At 47.7% G+C, this 9,412-nt stretch overlaps 1 long non-coding RNA gene across 1 annotated transcript; it reads right to left on the bottom strand.

The window, feature by feature from the left end:
* Positions 550-9,396, bottom strand: LOC110387252. The gene is made up of 3 exons (XR_002432458.1): positions 8,707-9,396; positions 7,529-7,632; positions 550-2,857 (listed from the first exon to the last, which is right to left on the bottom strand). It is a non-coding gene; the product is annotated as an uncharacterized LOC110387252 (long non-coding RNA).

Genomic DNA, 9,412 nt, shown 5'->3' with positions numbered 1-9,412 from the left:
CCCCTTGCTCCCTTTGTGGTTTTCTCTGACAGTGTTAACCTTTCCCAAAATACAGAAGGATCAACTGCTGTCATCTGAATGGAGGTCACATTACTTGGAGTGAAAGGAGGGCTCCGTCAACCTGCTGTCCTATAGGTCCATAGGAAAGCTCTGGGAAGCTGAAATCTGGGATCCAGCCTCTAATCACAGAGTCTACCTGGAATTATTCAGCTGTGCACAGTTATTGTGTTAACTCACATCCAAGCAGCCTGGAGACAGCAGTGAGCATCCCACTCAGCGTAAATGCAGCTCTTGTGTAGGAAAGGTTGAGATTTCCCATTTGGGAGCATAAATTAGCAATGTTTTCTGTTGTAGAAAGGCTGTCCCAGCTGAGAGACTGTTTTCCTTCTTCCCACTGCATAAAGCAGCCATGCTTCCTCTTAATGATGTGGTACTGACCTGTCAAATTAAATGGAGCATAAATAAATGCATTTTGGCCTGGTAGCTGCTCCCACCACGAGTTCTTGGGCTGTTTGGAAACTGAAGTCTGGGAACTCTCTGAGCAATCATCCCTTTTTCTTAGTGAAATGCAGCATGGCTCCAGGCACCCTCTGCCAGCCCCCACTTTTGGGTCAGTTAATGCAGTTCCAACTCTTTCCTGCAGCTTTGCCACCAGTCACTGGCTGGGATGAGCCCAGGATGAGGCAGAGGTTGGGCCCAGGGTGCCACCAGCCCCCAGCAGGGCCTCAGGATGCTCTGGGATTGTGGGCACATGCCAGGATGTGGGGCGAGTGCCGTGCTTTCATGTAACATTCAACAGTTTAATCCCCCTTTGAAAGCAAAGACAACATTTAAAATATATCAAAGTCCTTTTCAAGTACAGGGGTGGCTCTGAATAAAACCTTCATTCATGCTATGGAAGCTGGAGGTCTACTGCCACTCCATTTTCTTGCTCTAGTTATTAACACATCAAGCTGTCTCACCACTCAGCGCAGCTCACTTGCTGCCTTCCTCCTTTGTGCGGCACCGGAACACCTGCCATTAATACTAATTCTGCTCTGGAGAGAAACTCCCTTTCAGATATGCTTGTCTGAAAATAAATTGACATGTAAAAGGTCTCTTTTGTCGGGACGTGCATGTAAAGTGCCAGAGTAAGTAGCTGATCGCTTACAAAAAGAGCCAATGACTCTTTAAATGATGTGTGTGAAGGGGGTTATAAATGTTAAATATGGGGGTGATGTTGGAAGTGGGCCAGCAACTCTAGAATGGTCGTATAGCTGCATCCTCTGTTTGGTATTAAACTTTTATAATTGGGGTGGGCTTTTTTTTCTTCTGAACCTGTGGCAATAGAAGCACTGCGTTGACTCGGGGTGAAGCCATTTAGAACCCATTCGGAGAAAACTCTTCTTTCTGGAAAAAGCACTGTTAAGAATACTTCCCTGCTTTTTAACACATGCAACAAAAACTGAGAGTGTTGGTGATGAGAACTTTGATTCAGATGTTTAATGAGGTCCAAGGTGCTCTTGTTTTTCCTGGGACAAAAATTGGTATCGCTTTCAATTAGGAAGCAGCAAAAGAATCCTTGGCTGGAGCATTTGTTGCATCACACAGCAGCAGCAGGAGACGGCAAGAGGTAAATATTGTTATTTTTGAGAAAATAAAGGTTTTGTGAGTTCCCTGTGGAGCCTATGGCTCTCTCTTAAAAAAACATTTGTAAGTTCTTGTAAGGTCCCTTCCAACTCAAATGAATTTATGATTCTGTGATTCTTTGGGTCAGGTCTGGCAGTGGGAGAATGCTGGGGTCTGGCTCTCAGCTGCTGCTCACTGGTCCCTGGGTTCCCAAAAAATCATTCGCTTCCTAATTAGGAACAAGCTGAAATATGTTCGGGGCTGAAGGAACAAAAGTGGAATGTGCCAATTACACCAACCCTTCTAGATGAGCTGGCGTTGCTTCTGGTTTATCAGAAGAGCACAGACTCTGTGTGTTGGTATCTCCAGTGCTGTCTTATTTTTAAACAGCAGATGGTGTTAGAAACCTGTAACAGGTGGAACGTCTTCAGCACGATGGGAGAGATCAGAAGTGGCAGCACTTCCTCATTTCCCAAGATGATAACAGCACGCTGCCCATCGGCAGGGATATTTATTGCAGAGGGAAAAGCTTTGCAATCACACATGTTCATACGGAAGAAAGCAATTCTAATTGACTTATTCTGGTTATAATAAAAGGAGCCTGGTAATGTTCTTCATGATGCTCTGTTAGCACCTGTAGAAGAAAACTGCAGGAGTGTGCTGCACTCACTGTGTGCCTCAAACCCTGCTCCAGTCTCCCATTGCTTTCTTGTATATGATAATAGCACTTCACAAGCTTAAAGTGTTTTATAAACATTTAATTACTGTTGCATTTGACTCAAAGCCAGGAATCTCTCATTCATCTGCATCTTGCAAGGTCTGTGAAAATGATATTCAAATTACAGAATTACAACAAGGGCTGAGTTCAGACTTCACTTACAAGAGCCTCAGTCAGCACAGATTTGTGAGAATCACTTCCAGAGCTGCAAGGCGAATCCCTTCCTCCACTGCTTGAAGTCATCAGAAAATGATTTTCGTTAATGATTATTTGCTAAAAGTCGCTCTCTTTCCACTCACCAAACTTCAAGGGCTTCTCCACCCATTTCTACAGGCAGACCCTGAGTGCTCCATACCTGCAGGTGCCCTCGGCTCTCTCCATGGCACAGGTGAGATTTTTCCAGAAAACGGCCAAGAGTGTTTGTTTCCATCAGGCCAACGCCCTGGGTGAGGCTGTGCCGTGGGCTGGTAATTCTGGTTTCCTGCATGGAGTGCAGTGTCAGTGCCTCCTCAGCCTCTGTGCCTCATCCCTCTGCGATTTAAATAATTTAGAACAGTGTGAATTCATATTTGAAGGGTCTCCTCCAGGAGAAAGGACACTCCCTGATAGATCAGAGGGGGAATACCCAGTCTGGCAGTGCCCAGATGTGGGAAAATAAACAAATAGGATTTAAAATTACTTTGCCATTGTTCAGCTGCAGGGCCTTATACGCAACTGCATGAGACAAAAACACTTTTTATGCAACACTCACAATAAAAGGCATTTTTGAGTGTTCTTTGGGGATTGTCTGGAGTTTTTTTTAAGAACAACCCCATCAACTCTACTACAGCCTGAGATGTTTACAGGGCACAACAGAACCCCAGGGTGCATTCCAGCCCTTTCTCACCCAGGACACCTGCTCCATCCCTCTCAGCTGTCTGTCTGCCTCATTTATGTCAATTAGGGATTCAATGCTGCCTGATTTAATTGGCCTGACTTTCCCCTCTTGTAGCAGCCCCATGGGCTGGGATAAGCACATTCTGGCTGGGACTATGCTGAGCACAATGACCTGCTTGTTGCCATGGGCTGCTGTGGGAAGACTGCTGACTTCCTGCAGTGCTGGGATCCATACGATGAATGTCATTGGAGTATTTCTGAGGGCTTGGGGGATCAGAGCTGGAGTCCCCCCAGAAAAGCTTCCCCACCCTCTGCAGATGGAGTTCTCCAAGAGCTGTGTTTTGGGGCTTTATGGGCAGGACCAGCGTGACTCCATTTCCCCTTCAGGAAGCAGAGCAGCCAGAGTGAAGCCCCTCTGCCATCCTTCCAACCACAGACTCGCAGGAGTAGAACTGAGCTCCTGACTCCCCCAGCTCCTTGCTTGTGTTTGGCTGATGAGTTATGAGGCCTTTCTTCATCTCTCAGCAGAATTGTGAGTTTCCCAAGCAGCCAGTTCAGAGAGGCATAAATATTAAACAGCAACAGTACCATCTAGTGATTCTGACTTATGGAGCATCTGCTAAGAAGGGGAAGAGGAGATCTGTGGGTTGGGGAGCCCAAGAGTGGTCCTAGCCTTGCCTGTGTCATATCTCTGGGTTCGTTTGGGTTTAGGAAACCATCTATGCAGCAAAGCAACACTTCCTTCAGAGCTGATCCCCGCTTTGGCCTCTTGACTCGCCACTGAACCCAGCCTGACCCACGCTCCCTCTGCTGGTAATGAACCAATTTACTTAATGTCTTCACAATTTCACCCGCAAGCACAGCTGCAAATCCAGGCAGATGCATGAGATGGAAATTTGGGCTGCGGCAATTTTTTGGTCCAGCTCTGATGAGCCAGGAGTGAAATCTGGAACTGGACACACAAAATAAATAGACACGGTTTCATTACTGCATTAAAACCAGGCCTAAAACAGAGCATAAAGGGCACATGAGCTCAAGACCCCCTCCAAGCAGATCTGAAATTACATACTCTCCTTCACAGCTGAAAGGAGGAAATCAAATTAGAGCGTTTCTCCATCAGAACACATCAGTCTCTGTGCAGCTTGTTATGCTTCACCAGGGCTCCACAAGCACTCCCCGTACACTGCTGCCTGACCGCAGCATTGCCACGTTGGCAGAGGCTCTGGGATTCTTTGCAACATGTGTGCATTGCCTCCTTTCCACTCAAAGAGGCAGTTATTGCATGCACAAAAATGCAGTGTTGCTGAACTTAAATGCTAAGGCACAATGACAAGTCTTAAATGCCATTGGTACTTGTGTAAGAAATTGTTTTCCCATCTAATCTACTGCGTCCCCTCTTTGCTATCAGGAGCACAGTGCTGCCCTAAGTCCACTCACTCATGGGCTGATGAGCGCTTGACAATTTTCTGGTTTCAAATTAAACAGAAAACTAAATTAGCAAATTAATTGTTTGCTGTGTTTTTCCTTAGTCCCCATCAGCTCCCTGAGCCAATCCCATTCTCTGCACAGCAGTCCTGAGCAGGAGGCGGAGTTCCACTCCGGTCCTGCTATCTACCAAGTGTCAGTCATGTTAATTTTAAATTACTTTTGTACAGCATGGTGTCAAAACGATTAAAGCATGAAAATAAAAAACTGAACTAGAGAGAGGGAATGGGGGGGTGAGAGAGAATGAATAATTTACCTTGCGTTTACAGCAAGGACATTTATATTTCTTTAACTCCTCAACTCTGAGAAACAGAAACTTTATATTTCCTTGGCTGTGACATGCACAGGATTACGCAGTGCTCTGGATCCTTGCTATTTGCAATAACCATTTGCAGCACAAAGATGTGCCATGATCTGAGTTTTTCCCAGGCAAGGTTCACTCAGCTCTGCACTCACCATTCGTTGGCACTGCCAGCACAAAAGCCACCCACCCACCTACAGACCTCTTCTCCCCTTACTGCTCTGCACTCAGCTGGGCTCACTCCATAACCGGTACATGCTGTGCTCTCATAACACATCCTCTGTGCACCATGGTACCCTCTCCAGCGAGGAGCTGGGGAAGGGGAAAGGGCCTTGGCTGCAGCGAATTAGAGCAAACGATGCCACCCCTTTTTTACTCTCCCAGATTTGTGCTGTCTGCACTCGGAGTGCGGAAATTGTGTGGTTTTGCACATTTTAGGAGCTATGACTGGGTTGCAGTGTTGCATGGGATTTCGCTTAAGCATGCAGGCACGAAAACATTTCTTTCATTAATAGTGGGATTCCCTTCACATGGTAATGTTGCTTCAGCTGCTGACTCACAAATAAATCATTTAACCGACTTGTTTTTCCTTTCCCATTTGGGAAGCTCCTCTAAACTCCCCTCATCCTCTGCCAGAGGCCTAGCAGGAGGCTCGAGAGCTGATGAGCAGAGTTTCCTGCTTAGCGGTTCAGTGACATCATGCAGCCGTGTTCCGCAGGAGCACTGTGCTCGCTGCTACCCGCAGCTTCCCCTGCCTAATGCACTCAGCGTGGGAGCAGCAGCAGCCCTCTGCTTTGCTGGATGCTGCCAGTCCAGGTCCAGAGTGATCTCTGCTCACTTGAGTGACTTTTATATAAAAATGTAAGCCTGAACATTAAGAATACAGGTATGAAAATTACACCTGGCCCAGTTATTATTTAAAATTAAGCACAAGTCTCAACCAGGTTATCTTTCCTTTTTTCTTTTACTTTTTTAAAATTAATCAGGTGATTCAGTGATTCTACCTGGTGCTGAAAGCTAATGTGACAGCAGGAGAGGGATTCATATCGCATCTATTATCAACAGTGCTGTTACATCACTTCCAAGTGCAAAACCTTTACCTCTCAGCTGTGAAACAGTTTCAAACCTTAAGCTGTCTGCTGGCCAGGCAGTTAGCATCATTAACTGAACAATCTTCAGCCAGAATCATTGGTTTATACTTAATGACAGAACCTGAACCTTTGCCATGAGCATCTTCCCACCTTATGGGCATGCTGAGGGCTGCCCTGTCAGGCTACAGGCATGAGCGGCTTTCACTGAACAGCCCTCAGGAACCACCAGAACCACTCAGGTCCCTGATATTAGCATGGTCCATACTGATTTCCATAAAAACAAAAAGACAAGCAATAACTTACACCAGAGCACAAAAAAGAAGACGTTTACAACAAAACATTTTTCCTTGATTAAAAGCTCACAAAATCCATGAGATGTGGGTTTTACTTTTCCCAACACCTGTATTTCTTTCAGTAGGACACTACGAATTTCTGTACTTCATTTTAATGTGTTTGGGGTTTTTTTTAAGCTTTTGATAATCCTCCCATGATAATTTAAACTATCTACCAAGCAACGCAAAGCTTTTCAGTCCAGACCCCTGAATCGATTCTTTGTTCGCAGACGCTTTATCCCCTTGAAGTATGTAGGAAGATTTACTCTAATGGGACACGTAAACAAAGTGACATTTTCCTATCTCCTGCTAGCTAAACACAGAATGGCAATTACTCCAACATAACCAGCACCAGAATCTGGTGTGCTTTCCAGCAGTGGCTTTTAGCTTTCCCCAGGACCTGCCTTTTTATTGAGGGGTAAGAGGATCTGGAAACAATTGATTCTCAGCAAAAAGGTTTTTTTGAGGGAGTTGGTTTTAATTTGCTGACTTGCTCCAAGAAAGCAGCCTGTGTGCAAATCCGAAGATCTGCTGATGAATAATCTCCAAGCTTTTCTGTTTTAATACGTTGATGGTAGAAGCAGCACGAGGCTGACAGAAGAATCAGAGACAGCTACAAGACATTCTGAATTGACTGGAGTACAAAGACCAAAATAATAAAAGAGTAACAAAGAGAGCAACCAAAAGCTAGATGCTAAGAGGGACCTGAGGCCTAAAGCAGAGAACGGACCATCTTTAATTGGTCAGGACTGTAGGAGCTCAGAGTCATTGGATGTCTGCTCTTTGTCCTAAAAATTCCCAAGACTGGGGTACCCATCTCCCCTGCACCACGCAGGTTGAGGATGACCAATGAACAAGACAGAACTTCATGAGACCCACAGGTCAGGGACATAAGGTCAAAAACCCTTCACCCTAGATTTACATTTGGATTTTATGTTTGTAAATGAAGCTACATACAAATTTTAGGAATGGCAATAAGGAAATGGAAGCTCATGAAAAGCATGGGACATTGAGAATCAGGATATTTCCAAGGAAATGCTTGATGGTTAACAGGATTTACAGCCACCTACTTGCTGTCATTAACCTTTCTCTCCCACATCATTCCATTACACATCACCTGCTTTTCCTGAGCACAGCCCCAGTGCTGCTGGAGCCCATGGGTTCCATGCAGGAATGGTTCTGATGCCTGAGAGTGACCCACAGCCGTGTGTCAGGGCAGAGCTGGAAGAGGAGAACAGAATCATTAAGGTTGGAAAGACCACTAAGATCATCAAGTGCAGCCACCAACCCTTGCCTGTGACCACTCTAGACAATGTCACTCAGTGCCACATCCACCCTTTTCTTGAACACCTCCAGGGAGCCTGTTCCAGTGTATTACCACTCTTTCTGAGAATAATTTTTTTCAAATATCCAAACTGAACCTCCCCTGGTGCAACTTAAGGCCATTACCTCATGTCCTATTGCTGTCATCTGGAAAAACAGGCCATCCCCCACTTCACTACAACCTCCCTTCAGGGAGTTGTAGAGAGTGATGAGGTCTCCCCTGAGCCTCCTCTTCTCCAGATGGAACCATCCCACTTCCCTCAGCCGCTCCTCACAAGACTTGTGCTCCATTCCCCTCGCAGCTCCATTCCCTTCTCTGGACACACTCCAGGGCTTCTATGTCTTTCTTGTAGTGAGGGACCCAACACTGAAAACAGCACTGAGGAGCCCCACCAGTGCCAGCACAGAGGGACTGTCACCTCCTGCTCCTGCTGGCTGCGCTGCTGCTGACACAACCAGGACGCCGCTGGGCTCCTTGGCCACCTGGGCATTCTGCTGGCTCATGTTCAGCCGAGTGTCACCAGCACCCCCAGGTCTTGCTCCTCCATGCAGCTCTCAGCCACTCTGCCCGAGCCTGCAGTGCTGCGTGGGGCTGTTGTGGCCAAAGTGCAGGACTTGGCACTTGGGCTTGTTCAAGCTCATCCCATTGGCCTCAGCCCATCAATCGGCCTGTCCAGGTCCATCTGTAGGGCCTTCCTCCCAACTTGGTATCATCTGCAAACTTCCTGAGGGTGCACTCAACCCTCTCATCCAGATCATCACTAAAGATATTACACAGGGCTGGCCCCGTTACGGACATCCAGAGAATACCACCCGTGACCAGTCATGAACTGGATCTCGTTCCGTTCAGGATCTCGAGAAGGGCCGTGACAGGGGCAGGAGCTCCGAGGTCCGTATGTACACGGCGCAGACTGATGCTGCGTGTCCCCCTCCCTCATGGACCCCCACCCGCGAGCTCACTCACTCACTCACCTCTACTGTTTTCTCACTCAGCAGCCAGGGGGCAGCAGAGGGAGGGATTTCACTTTTTTTTTTTTTTTTTTTTTTTTTTTTTTTTTTTTTTTTGACCTCAGCCCTTTGCAGCCGGAGCTTCGCAGGCCGATTGGGCTGGGCGCTCCCGTACCCGTGTTTCAATTTACAAACTCCGCTCCCCTCCCCCCGAGCGGTAACTCCGCCGCTCCCCGGGCACGGCCCCGGGAAGGGCTCTCTGAGGAGCTCGCGGCAAGGTTCCGTGCGTTACGAGGGGGGAAAAGGGCCTCCTCGACAAGGAAGTCTGAGTTCGTCCTTCACTTTCCACAAAGGGAAATGGCGCTGAGGGCTGCCCGGGTTCCGTGCGCGCCTCACGGGGGCGGCGGTAAAGAGGGAGCGCGCCCGCCCGCAGCCGGCCTGGGACTCTTTCTCTGCCACCCTGCCCCCCCCCCCCCCTTCCTCCTGAGCGGGAGTTTCCAGGAAGCGCTGAGGGGAGCCGCAGCACCGCTCAGCTCTCGCACAGCGCGCCCATTCCGCCGAAGCCGTGGCAGGAACGCAAAGTAGTCCTAGCACCTCTCTGCCCTCAGCCGCTATAAAGTGCTGTCCGCTCTCCTCTCGCGGGAGATTATTACAGAAGTAGGGGGAGAGAAGCGTTTATCCCCTAGCCTCGCCTCATGGATTAGCGCGGAAAAAGTGAGGAAGTGTGGGG

The sequence above is a fragment of the Numida meleagris genome, chromosome 22 (genome assembly GCF_002078875.1).
Source record: "Numida meleagris isolate 19003 breed g44 Domestic line chromosome 22, NumMel1.0, whole genome shotgun sequence".
Lineage (NCBI taxonomy): Eukaryota > Metazoa > Chordata > Aves > Galliformes > Numididae > Numida > Numida meleagris.
This window is presented reverse-complemented; position numbering and strand designations above follow the sequence as displayed.